The sequence below is a fragment of the Ranitomeya variabilis genome, chromosome 5 (genome assembly GCF_051348905.1).
Source record: "Ranitomeya variabilis isolate aRanVar5 chromosome 5, aRanVar5.hap1, whole genome shotgun sequence".
In the NCBI taxonomy this organism is placed as follows: domain Eukaryota; kingdom Metazoa; phylum Chordata; class Amphibia; order Anura; family Dendrobatidae; genus Ranitomeya; species Ranitomeya variabilis.
In genome coordinates, this window is record NC_135236.1 from 658,181,794 (window position 1) to 658,194,642 (window position 12,849).

At 43.3% G+C, this 12,849-nt stretch overlaps 1 protein-coding gene across 1 annotated transcript in view; it reads right to left on the minus strand.

Moving 5' to 3' along the window:
- TSPAN9 (tetraspanin 9) overlaps positions 1-12,849 on the minus strand; it is a 469,239-nt gene that overhangs the window by 339,473 nt on the left and 116,917 nt on the right. The window contains exon 3 of the mRNA XM_077266492.1: positions 11,787-11,827. The gene's annotated coding sequence lies outside the window, so the exon portion shown is untranslated. The remainder of the gene's footprint in view (positions 1-11,786; positions 11,828-12,849) is intronic.

The following is a 12,849-nucleotide window of genomic DNA, read 5'->3' on the forward strand; positions in this document are numbered from 1 at the left end:
TTTTGGTAAGCAGGATGTATGATGGAATTTTAATTCTATTTCTCATGTGACTTTTCCCAAGGGCGTGGAAATATGGATGGGCCTTAGATACTTAGTATATATATACCCTGTGTGGTGGATTATAATTGGTAATATTTTTAGTGCCCATACCCTGGGATTAGGGTGTAACATTATTATATGCCCCACACCTGCAGGATTATTTATACTCCGATCATTTATACTCCGATGTCCTCTCCTCTATACTGTTATCCTTTATTATTAGGAGTCTGTGGTCTGGTTGTCTGTTGACACACTTATATCTCGGTGCAGTGTCTGGCACCATAATCCCATTTTGTACTCTTCATGTCCTGTTTCTCTTGATGTGTAATTTTTTATATACTTAATAAAATTGTCTATAAAATTGAGTTTCCAGTTTTTGGTCGTTTATGTGGTCTCCACACCTCTTTCAACAGCTAATTATAGGTTGGCTGTCTCACTTAACACCTAAGCAGACAACGGAGGCAGCTGTGGGAGAGGGGCGACTCTAGGGTCCCGGAAGAACTCCAGGCCTACCCCGTCATACGGGTGCGTCCTACCATATCACCTGGGGGACGGAGAGAGAACGAACATCAGAGACAGACACAGCAGTTGTGAGGACTATCCCGGGAGCTCAGCAGGGAAGAACTACAACACCCAGCGCCAGACGGTAGACACTGATTCCCACCTGTAAAGAGAACTCCTGATGTGCCTTTAGACCGGCCGGTCTCTGACAACCCTGTTAACAGCGCTCTGGACTGAGGACTCTAAAACCTTCAGTAAAGAGGTAAAGAGACTGCAACCTGGTGTCCTTGTTATTTACCGCGACCTGCACCCCACAACTGCACCGCTACACCACCACTTATTGCACCGGACGTCCCCCACTGTCAGGCAGGGCCACGGACCGGGCCTAGCCACCGTGACAACCCCAGAACAGAGACTCAGAGGCCCGGTGCCGGGTACCCCTCGGCCCAGCGGCGGTGTGGGGGCGCTCCATTCACACCGGATTTATCCACCATCTCTTGCATCACTCTCCCAATGACTTTTGCCACTAGAACTTTGGGTACTTGGACTGTGTCTTCCACCAAGCCCAGACGACTTTGAGCTTTATTTTCACACTCAAAACGTCGAGCGGCTTCATTATTCTTCAATATGAACCTCTGTTTTGTACGGAGGCAGTGTAGGTGCATGTCACTCAGGACCGCCACCTGCTTCACTGTGACTTCCCTAGTCGACAGTATGACCAATTGCTGGGTCTCAGGCACCCAGTGCACACTACACGCCTCTGCTGCCTTTCTAAAGGCCTCATGCACACCCTTACTGGCACACTCTTCTCGCATGTTTTCGGGTACCTCTATTATGCTCTTGAAAAGCGGGGTCTCACTGTCTTCAAGGACAGACGGCTCCTGCTTTGCCATGGACCTTTTCATCAAGACCTCTGCCACCACTGGGTGACTGTCTTGTTCCACTCTTAGCTCACCCTCTTCTTCAGTGTTACCCTCTTCCAGACCCCTGGTCAAGATGGGCATTAGCAGCTTCACCTCGTTACTGCTCTGGTGCCGGCACGTTAAGTCTGTGACCACCACCTCTTTCTCTTGTACAGGGCCTTTCAGTGCTTCTCTGAGCAGTTCCATGTCTTCCTTTAGGGCCTTGGTCACAGTTTGCCACTTTGACAGGTGACCTCTGAGCTCCGCCATGTCTTTCTCCAAGACACCTACTCGGCACTCAGCAGCCTGTCTCCGAAGCTCCTCTTGCTTTAACCGGATTTCTACCGCCTCCTGGAACCTTCTTAACTCGCTTCTCCCATCCACTAGTTGGGTTGAGTTTCCATCACTCGAGAAGGTATCTGCATCAGGCCCCACACCTTTGGTGGCTTCCTCCACCTCTGCACCCTTGGACTCAGCACTGTCACCTTCAGCCCTCTCTTGGGTCTCAGCGGTGACATCCTTAGCTTCGTCCTGTTTCTCTGGGACTTTTGAGTACTCCAGACACTCCAGGTCCTCAGCACCAGATTTTCTGGAGCCTTCACCATCTTCCGTCACTTCACCTTTATTAAAATCTTCACAAGGTGTAACTGGTTCAGCCCTTTTTCCTTTTTTACGTCTCCGACGACGGGAGGTAGACTTGCCACTTGTACCAGAGTCAGCCTTACATCACTCTTTTCCACTGGCGTCATCATCTCAATGGGAGTCACCACCACCCAATCGGTCATCCTGGAACCAGCAGTCCCTACTTAAACAGGTCATATTTTCTGGTATGGCTGCTCCCGCCATTCTCACTTCACCTTGTGGAGCGCTGTCGTTCCTCTGTGTCAGTGATTCTGTCAGCACAACATCGTATTCAGCCCTAGCGGTTGCTACTGGCAATGACACGTCACAGTCACCCTCGGAGTCTGTGTCACACCCACCAACATGGTGAACCTTCCAGTTGCTTTCTAATCGGGTGTCAGCTCCACACGTTTTATCTACCACATCACTAACAGTCATATTGTGGCACACATCAGGTGACATCATGTCCGTAAGTTGGGGCCATCCACCATTTTCCTTGGTCACGCCTAACGTAGGACTGACAACTATAGGGGGCGCATTCTCCACATTACTACCTCCCATACACATTATTTCTACTGACACTTTCCCTTTTATCCACCAATCCCACAGGGCTTCCAAGTCCCACCCTATTACCATCCTGTATAGTAAGTCCGGGACTACCATCACTTCCTGGTACGTGGATACCTCAGTTGCGTCAATGTAGAGGTAGGCTGTCAAACGTCCTTTAACGTCCATCGGAGACCGCGACTTCTCGCGAGATTTCGCAATGTATTCCTCTGAACGTTTTCTCTGCCCGACGGACCGGTTTTTTTTTACGCAGGATCCAGTGCACGACGGATGAAACGGATGGCCATCCGTCACAATCCGTCGTTAATGCAAGTCTATGAGAAAATGCAGGATCCTGCATTCTCAAAAATCGACGGATTGTGACAGGAAAGACGGAAGTGTGAAAGAGGCCTTACTATCCCCATTACGCCTCCATGCGTGTCCTGGGGAGCACATACAGCGCCCCCTAGCTGTAACAGGGGTCACTGCATCACACTTCCAATAAAGTCTGTACTAGCACAGATACCAGCAGTCTCAGACCGGCGCTCCGCCATGCTTTGCACTACAGGAAAAAGCAATATTGTCTGCACTTAATAAGTACTTGTGCCAAGTCATGTACAAAGAACATGGCGAGCGCAGCGCGGTGGGGGGAGCGCTGCGCGGTGGGGGGAGCGCCGGGCCGCGGTTATTGTGAACGCTCGCTATTGTTTCATTAAAAGACCTATTAAGTATTCAAGGTGTTTGTCTCGGCTGCTCGGAACCGTTATTCAGAATATTGGAAATGATTTGCAAATTAGCTGCGAGCTCAGAAAAGGCGAAATAATAGGAAAAGTAAAAAGCGATTTTCTAGGGTCTGAGAGGAATTTTAAGTATTCACATACACAGCAGAGAGGAGTCTGGTCTAAAGTTACTAGGTACGGATGTAGCAGAGTTGAGGTTGTCAGGTGCGGCCACATGGGGTGTAGCAGAGCTGAGGTTGTCAGGTGTGATAAGGCTGAGAGTGGGACTCATTTTGTAACTAAGCCTCGAAAGTGCAGGAACGGAGGGGTCTGGCTTGGGGTCTGTGAACAGTTAGGGTCTGGTGTGTGCTCTGTATGTTAGGGGTCTTGTCTGAGCTCTTTAAACGAGTGCGTCTGTTCTGGGATTTGTTAGAAGGGGGGTTTGGATTGTGGTTTTTATAAAGGGGGGTATAGTCTAAGGTCTTTCTCTAGGCTCTGTATGCAGCAATAAGTAGTCTAAGGTCCATATTATGTTAGGGGTCTGTTCTAGGGTCTGCTGTGGGGTCCCTATTAGTTAAGGTGGTTTGTTTTAGTCTCCTTTTATTTATTTAGGGTCTTTATTAGTCTTAACGATTTGTTCTATGGTCTCTCTTAGTTCACGGGGGTCTGTTATAGGGTCTCTATTAGATGAGAGGTCTGTTCTAGAGTGTCTATTAGTTTATGGGGTCATTTGTAGGGTCTCTATTAGCTTAGAGGGTCTGCTGTGGGGTCTCTGTTGGGTGGGTTATTCCAGATTTTCCATTTATATAGGGGGTCTGTTCCAGGGTCTCTGTTAGTTGGGGTCTGTTTTAGGGTCTCTATTAGTATAGGGGGTCTGCTTTAGGGTCTCTATTAGTATAGGGGGTCTGCTTTAGGGTCTCTGTTAGTATAAGGGGTCTGTTTTAGGGTCTCTATTAGTATAGGGGGTCTGTTTTAGGGTCTCTAATAGTATAGGGGGTCTGTTTTAGGGTCTCTATTAGTATAAGGGGACTGTTTTAGGGTCTCTATTAGTATAGGGGGTCTGTTTTAGGGTCTCTAATAGTATAGGGGGTCTGTTTTAGGGTCTCTATTAGTATAGGGGGTCTGCTTTAGGGTCTCTATTAGTATAGGGGGTCTGCTTTAGGGTCTCTATTAGTATAAGGGGTCTGTTTTAGGGTCTCTATTAGTATAGGGGTCTGTTTTAGGGTCTCTAATAGTATAGGGGGTCTGTTTTAGGGTCTCTATTAGTATAAGGGGACTGTTTTAGGGTCTCTATTAGTATAGGGGGTCTGTTTTAGGGTCTCTATTAGTATAGGGGGTCTGTTTTAGGGTCTCTAATAGTATAGGGGGTCTGTTTTAGGGTCTCTATTAGTATAGGGGGTCTGCTTTAGGGTCTCTATTAGTATAGGGGGTCTGCTTTAGGGTCTCTGTTAGTATAAGGGGTCTGTTTTAGGGTCTCTATTAGTATAGGGGGTCTGTTTTAGGGTCTCTATTAGTTTATGGGGTCTGTTTTAGGGTCTCTATTAGTATAAGGGGACTGTTTTAGGGTCTCTATTAGTATAGGGGGTCTGTTTTAGGGTCTGTATTAGTATAGGGGGTCTGTTTTAGGGTCTCTATTAGTATAAGGGGTCTGTTTTAGGGTCTCTATTAGTATAGGGGGTCTGCTTTAGGGTCTCTATTAGTATAAGGAGTCTGTTTTAGGGTCTCTATTAGTATAGGGGGTCTGTTTTAGGGTCTCTATTAGTATAAGGGGACTGTTTTAGGGTCTCTATTAGTATAGGGGGTCTGTTTTAGGGTCTCTATTAGTATAGGGGGTCTGTTTTAGGGTCTCTATTAGTATAAGGGGACTGTTTTAGGGTCTCTATTAGTATAGGGGGTCTGCTTTAGGGTCTCTATTAGTATAGGGGGTCTGTTTTAGGGTCTCTATTAGTATAAGGGGACTGTTTTAGGGTCTCTATTAGTATAAGGGGACTGTTTTAGGGTCTCTATTAGTATAAGGGGTCTGTTTTAGGGTCTCTATTAGTATAAGGGGACTGTTTTAGGGTCTCTATTAGTATAGGGGGTCTGCTTTAGGGTCTCTATTAGTATAAGGAGTCTGTTTTAGGGTCTCTATTAGTATAAGGAGTCTGTTTTAGGGTCTCTATTAGTATAGGGGGTCTGCTTTAGGGTCTCTATTAGTATAAGGGGTCTGTTTTAGGGTCTCTATTAGTATAGGGGGTCTGTTTTAGGGTCTCTATTAGTATAAGGGGACTGTTTTAGGGTCTCTATTAGTATAAGGGGTCTGTTTTAGGGTCTCTATTAGTATAAGGGGACTGTTTTAGGGTCTCTATTAGTATAAGGGGTCTGTTTTAGGGTCTCTATTAGTATAGGGGGTCTGTTTTAGGGTCTCTATTAGTATAAGGGGACTGTTTTAGGGTCTCTATTAGTATAGGGGGTCTGCTTTAGGGTCTCTATTAGTATAAGGAGTCTGTTTTAGGGTCTCTATTAGTACAGGGGGTCTGTTTTAGGGTCTCTATTAGTATAGGGGGTCTGTTTTAGGGTCTCTATTAGTATAAGGGGACTGTTTTAGGGTCTCTATTAGTATAGGGGGTCTGCTTTAGGGTCTCTATTAGTATAAGGAGTCTGTTTTAGGGTCTCTATTAGTATAGGGGGTCTGTTTTAGGGTCTCTATTAGTATAAGGGGACTGTTTTAGGGTCTCTATTAGTATAAGGGGTCTGTTTTAGGGTCTCTTTTAGTTTGGAAGGTCCATTATACAATATGTATTAGTTTAGGAGTCTGTTCTAGGGTCTCAGTTTAGGGGGCAGTTATACGGTTTATATTAGTTTAAGAGTCTGTTGTGGGGTCTTTCTTAGCTTAACATTATGTTCTAGGGTCTCTATTAGCTTAGAGGGTTCGTTGTAGGATCACTATTAGTTTATGGGTCTGTTCTAGGGTCTTTGTTAGTTTAGGAGTCTGTTCTAGAACATCTCATACGTTTAGGATTATGTTCTAGGGTCTTTGCTAGTTTCGGGGGTTTGTTCTAGGATCTCTATTGGTGTAACGGAGTTGTTATGGGGTCTCTATTTAGAAGAATCTGTTATTTATGGGTCAGTATTTTTTAGGGGTTGTCTGTATATTGGAGTCAGAAGTCTGTTATGGGGGTGCACGCTCTATATATGATTGAGGGGTATGACGTATGGTCGGTATTCCTTTTGGGGTGAACAGATGGAGGTTCTAATACTAGTCGTGCTTCAGGGTTTCAGGCATGAAGCTTCTCCTGCCTCAATGCCAAGGTTTTGCCACTGATCTCTGCCCGAAGCATAATCTGGGTGGTATTTTTCCTGATTATCTGGCGCTGTGACTATTTTTGCCAGATTAAAGGAACTTTACTGGGAATGTGCACACTACTAACTAGATCAATAATGTCGGGATGAAAAAGACTTTCCAATGTCTCTTTTTTTTCTCCCCTCTTGATCTAACACCATTAAGTTCTATATCAAAGCCTAGGAGCGGATCCATTTCACCAGATGAGAACATTCCTGCATTTTCCCAGCTGCCCCGACCTGTATCTGCGGCTTTGTAGTTTGGGGTTTTGAGTGATCAGACAAACTGTGTGTGTTAATCCGGTCATTTGTCTAATAATACCGCCATTTAGTAAATCACCGCACAGATATCTAGATACTGTTACCATATCGCCATATGGTCCACGTCAGATATTGAAATACGAGCTGTTGCAAAATTACAGGGTCTGTACCGTGGGTCTGATTTATGTCTATGGGGTCTAGAGGGAAGATACGACTGATAAAATATCTGAATGTTATTTTATATTTATTTTTGTTAGTTTTGGGTGTGTATCTCATCTGGATTTGTGCATATAGCATATCCATATGTTCTTTAGCCAATGGAAAAAGGTGGAAAAATAGATATGTAGATTTACCAGGTTCATGAAGAAAATGCTAAATATGCAGTAAGGAATGCCATTTATAAAAAGGACTAGATGGAGGCCCGATTCTAACGCATTGGGTATTCTAGAATATGCATGTCCACGTAGTATATTGCCCAGCCACGTAGTATACAGCACAGAGCCACGTAGTATATTGCCCAGTCACGTAGTATACAGCACAGAGCCACGTAGTATATTGCCCAGCCATGTAGTATATTGCCCAGTGACGTAGTATATTGCCCAGTGACGTAGTATATTGCCCAGTGACGTAGTATATTGCCCAGTGACGTAGTATACAGCACAGAGCCACGTAGTATATTGCCCAGTGACGTAGTATACAGCACAGAGCCACGTAGTATATTGCACAGTGACGTAGTATATTGCCCAGCCACGTAGTATATTGCCCAGCCACGTAGTATATTGCCCAGTCACGTAGTATACAGCACAGAGCCACGTAGTATATTGCCCAGTGACGTAGTATATTGCACAGCCACGTATGTCACAGGCTAAAAAATAAACATATACTCACCTTCCGAGGGCCCCTTGTAGTTCTGTCGCCTGTGTGCGGTGCAGGCGGCAGCTTCCGGTCCCAGGGTGTGATGATGTCGCGGTCACATGACCGTGATGTCATGGAAGGTCCTTCTCGTCATGAAAGATCCTTGCCACCGGAACCTGCCGCTTGCATGGAGCGGTCACCGGAGCGTCGCGAGGAGAGGGAAAGGCGGCGGAAGGTGAGTATATAATGATTTTTTATTTTTTAAATTATTTTTAACATTAAATGTTTTTACTATTGACGCTGCATAGGCAGCATCAATAGTAAAAACTTGGTCACACAGGGTTAATAGCGGCGGTAACGGAGTGAGTTACCCCCGGCATAACGCGGTCCGTTACCGCCGGCATTAACCTTGTGTGAGCGGTGACTGCGGGGAGTATGGAGGGACTAATCGGACTGTGGCCGTCGCTGATTGGTCGCGGCCGCCATGACAGGCAGCTGGCGAGACCAATCAGCGACTTGGATTCCATGACAGACAGAGGCTGTGACCAATGAATATCCGTGACAGACAGACAGAAAGACAGACGGAAGTGACCCTTAGACAATTATATAGTAGATATGTCACTTACTATAATTATGTCATTTTTTAACAGGTGTAAATGCCGCTGTTCTCCTGAATCCGACGATGTTTTTCTTTTGTTTCTACGCCTCTCCGTTCCTGAGATACGGTCCTTTCTTCCCTGCATATAAATCTAGTCTTTATAGACAAGTGGGCGTCATCTTCAACTCTTTTCTGGGCGTGTCTTCCTAAGGGCACTGCCCAGTTGGCTAACAAGTTTAGAATTATTTGCTGGGAAGAAGAGGCCATATCTCAGGAACAGAGAGGCGCAGTAACAAAAGAAAAACATCGTCGGATTCAGGAGAACAGCGGCATTTACACCATACATATTTTAGGTAAATTACAGGTCCTCCTTAAAGACTCTGAGTATACAGCTTATATGCAAAGCTATGTGTTCGTTGCATCCTTCGGATTTACTACCATCTGCAGATAGGCTCCCGGAAAAAGGAGAGACCTACTAGACTCAAGGGATATTTTGGCAAATCTACGGGTCACTGCCAAATCCTTCTGGAAAGAAGGTCTCGGAAAGGAAACTAAACAGACTTTCGGGGGGACCTTGAAAAAAAAACACATGGGCATGGATAAAGAAGGAACGTGTCTGGACTGCCTATCTAAAAAATTGGCAAGTATGAATTAGAAAAGAAGACAGAGCAAGGAGAATGGAATAAAACATGACTGCGATATAGAATTTCTGTATGTAGTCTGTTACTATAGAAACGCATAGGTTTGCACAGGAGCTGTATACATAAAACGGTAGAGTTTATTTTTCATCATTTTTTAGTGGATGTGCTGTAGTTTCCACCTACATAATAATTTAGTTTTCTTATCTGGTTCTAATAATTTCTTATGAACTCGTAGGTACCAGAAACTGTAGATTGCAATCCGAGGGAGCGAGGGAGAGAAGGGTGGATTAGGCAGATATAAATGGGCGATGGGCGATGGAAACAGGCAGATCTGTTACATATGGTATATATATTACAGGACCACATATCATGGTATCCCCTCATAAAGTATGCCCGCTATTTATCACTATGGTTATATTATAAATATCTTTTGGCCGCCCCTCTTGGGTCATATGGCTTCACATGCAATTACTGCAAACACGACTTTCAGGATAAGGACACCTTTCAGTATACAGGCATGGCCGAAAGTATTGGAACCCTTGAAATTGTTTCAGAAAATGAAGTATTTATCCCAGAAAATTATTGCAATTACACATGTTTTGTTATACACGTGTTTATTTCTTTTGAGTGTTCTGGAACAACACAAAAAGAACTGAGAAAAAAAGGCAAATTGGACATAATTTCACACAAAACAACCAAAATGGGCCAGACAAAATTGATGGCACCTTTCCAAAACTGTGCTTTGTTTCAAGCATGGGATGCTCGTTCAGACTCACCTGTGGCAAGTAACAGGTTTGGGCACACACCTGAAATCAGATAAAGAGGGGAAAAGTTGACTCAATCTTTGCATTGTGTGTCTGTGTGTGCCACACTAAGCATGGAGAACAGAAAGAGAAGAGAACTGTCTGAGGACTTGAGAGCCAAAATTGTTTAAAAATATCAACAATCACAAGGTTTCAAGTCCATCTCCAGAGAGCTTGATGTTCCTTTGTCCATGGTAAGCAACATAATCAAGACGTTTACAACCCATGGCACTGTAGCTAATCTCCCTGGATGTCGACGGCAGAGAAAAATTTACGAAAGGTTTCAACACAGGATAATCCGGATCGTGGATGATCAGCCTCAATCAAACTCCAAAGAAATTCAAGCTGTCATGCAAACTCAGGGTGCATCAGAGTCAGTGCGAACTATCTGTCGATATTTGAGTGAAATGAAACGCTATGGCAGAAGTCACACAGGAGGACCCCACTGCTGACACAGAGACATAAGTAAGCTAGACCAGTTTGCCAAAATCCTTATAGGAAAGTGTCTTGTGGACAAATGAGACCAAGATAGAGCTTTTTGGTAAAGCACATCATTCTACTGTTTGCTGAAAACAGAATGAGGCCTACAAAGAAAAGAACACAGTACCTACAGTCGAATATGGTGGAGGTTCAAACATGTTTTAGGTTGTTTTGCTGCCTCTTGCAATGGGTGCCTTTACTGTGTGCAAGGCATCATGAAATCTGAAGATTACTAAAGGATTTTGGGTTGCAATGTAGTGCCCAGTGTCAGAAAGCTGAGTTTTCGTCCTAGGTCATGGGTCCAGCAGGACAATGACCCCAAACATACTTTAAGAAGACCCCAGAAATCAGAAATGGATGAACAAAAAAGCGCTGGAGAGTTCTGAAGTAGCCAGTAATGAGTCCGGATCGAAATCCCATTGATCACCTGTGGAAAGATCATAAAATTGCTGTTGGGAGAAGGCGCCTTTAAATATGAGAGACCTGAAGCAGTTTGCGAAAGAAGAGTGATCCAAAATTCCAACTGAGAGGTGTAAGAAGCTTGTTGATGGTTATAGGAAGCGATTGATTGCAGTTTTTTGTTTCAAAGGGTGTGAAACCAAATATTAAGCTGAGGGTGCCAACAATTTTGGAAAGGTGCCAACAATTTTGTCTGGCCCATTTTTAGGGTTTTGTGGGAAATTATGTCAAATTTGCCTTTTTTTTGTCTGTTTTTTTTGCGTTGTTCCAATACACACAAAAGAAATAAACATGCGTATAACAAAACATGTGTAATTGCAAAAATTTTCTGGGAAGAATACTTCATTTTCTGAAACAATTTCAAGTGCTCCAACACTTACGACCACGACTGTAGTCAGTTTTGGGTTAATGCAACACTGATACAATACTAAACCAATACAAGAAAAATGAATAAAATGCAAAGAATATACTCAATTAATAAATAAAAAAATGTAAATCATACACGCACGATAAAATGAACGACTAGACGACATAAAATATGAATGCCAAAAAATAACAAGAAAATGTATTTAAAAAAACACATAATAAACCCAATGCAATAAAAATTAGAAAAATTAAAAAAAAAATTGACTTATTAAATAAATAAAAAAATACATGCAGGATATAATGAACGGCATTAAATGTGAATGGCAAAAAAAATAATATAAAAATGTACTAAAAAAGGAAAATAATAAAAAAAAATCCTAATTTTGCCAAAATCGAAAATGTAAATCTCAATGTCAGGAGGTGACTGACGAGTAAACGACTGACGTTTGCGACTGTACAGATGCTGTAGATCTGGGACCTCCAAGTGTCAGCGGAGGTTTATTATTCTCCAAGTTGTCATTTACAGTCCAGCTCCTGGACGCCGCTATCAGCCATAAAACTGCACATGGACTTATTTTTCTTGGTCAGCTCAGACGTCCAGCTGCGATATGTTACACGTTGTAAATGGAGCTCAGACCTGCCAAAAACAGCCACAGATCATTTATGGGACTTACCTGGGACACTTCTGGTAAAATGGAGTTTTTCTAGGAAAGTTCTATAAAAAAAAAAATATATATCAATAATCATCTATAAGGCGTCGTTCAGACATGTGGATTGTAAATGATATCTATAGTGCATATTCTCGAGGATCGATTAAAGATAAGGCTATTTTCTTCTAGAAACAGCGCCACAGTTGTGCTCAGGTTGTCTGCGGTACTGCATCTGAGCCCTATTCACTTTGAAAAGTTTTGCCAAGAGCACAATATTGATAAAACTCCTTTTATGGAACTTACACTCCGGACCAGCCACAACCTGCGGCACCAAGTGGCGCTCTTTCTGGAAAATCAGCAGCCATGATTTTCCAATCCTGAAAACCTCTTAAAGGAGACCTGTCACTAGGTTAAAAGTGGCTACTCTTTGCTCTTATTTTATTCCTCTGCTCACCTGAGTGTTCAATTTTTTTTTTTAATACACCATACGGTTCCAAAGATGTGGACATGTTTATTTAACACTATGTGGTGTGTCTCACAGGATCCTCTGGGGCGTGTCTTTAGGCTGCTCTGAATAATTAGAATGAGAGCCACGCCTCCTTGATATAGACCATTAAGAGTAGTAATAATAATAATCATTTCTATTTTTATAGAGCCATCATATTTCATAGCACTTTACATTTTAGAGGGAAATGAATAAAAATACCCATATCTCGCAGATTTATAAAAAACAGAAACTGAATACTCAGGGGAACAACAGGGACAAAATGAGAGTTAAAATTGCCCACTTTGGACCAACACCATGGAGCTCCTTTTATTGGTTTACACAATGTAAAGCTGTTTTATTTTTCCTTTCAGAATAAGACAAAGCTTGTCTAGTCCAGTATAGGAGACGATCACTGACTAATGTTCCTTTATAAATGAGCAGAATATTTCCTGTGAGCTGTAATGAGACGAGTTCTGGGCTGTGTTCGGCCTCAGGTCCTGTTCCTGCCAGTCTGCAGGTAGATAGTCAGACACTGATACACAATGATAGTCTTCCCTCGTCTTCTGTGCAGCATTATTGTGCAGTATTGTATGAAGCTGG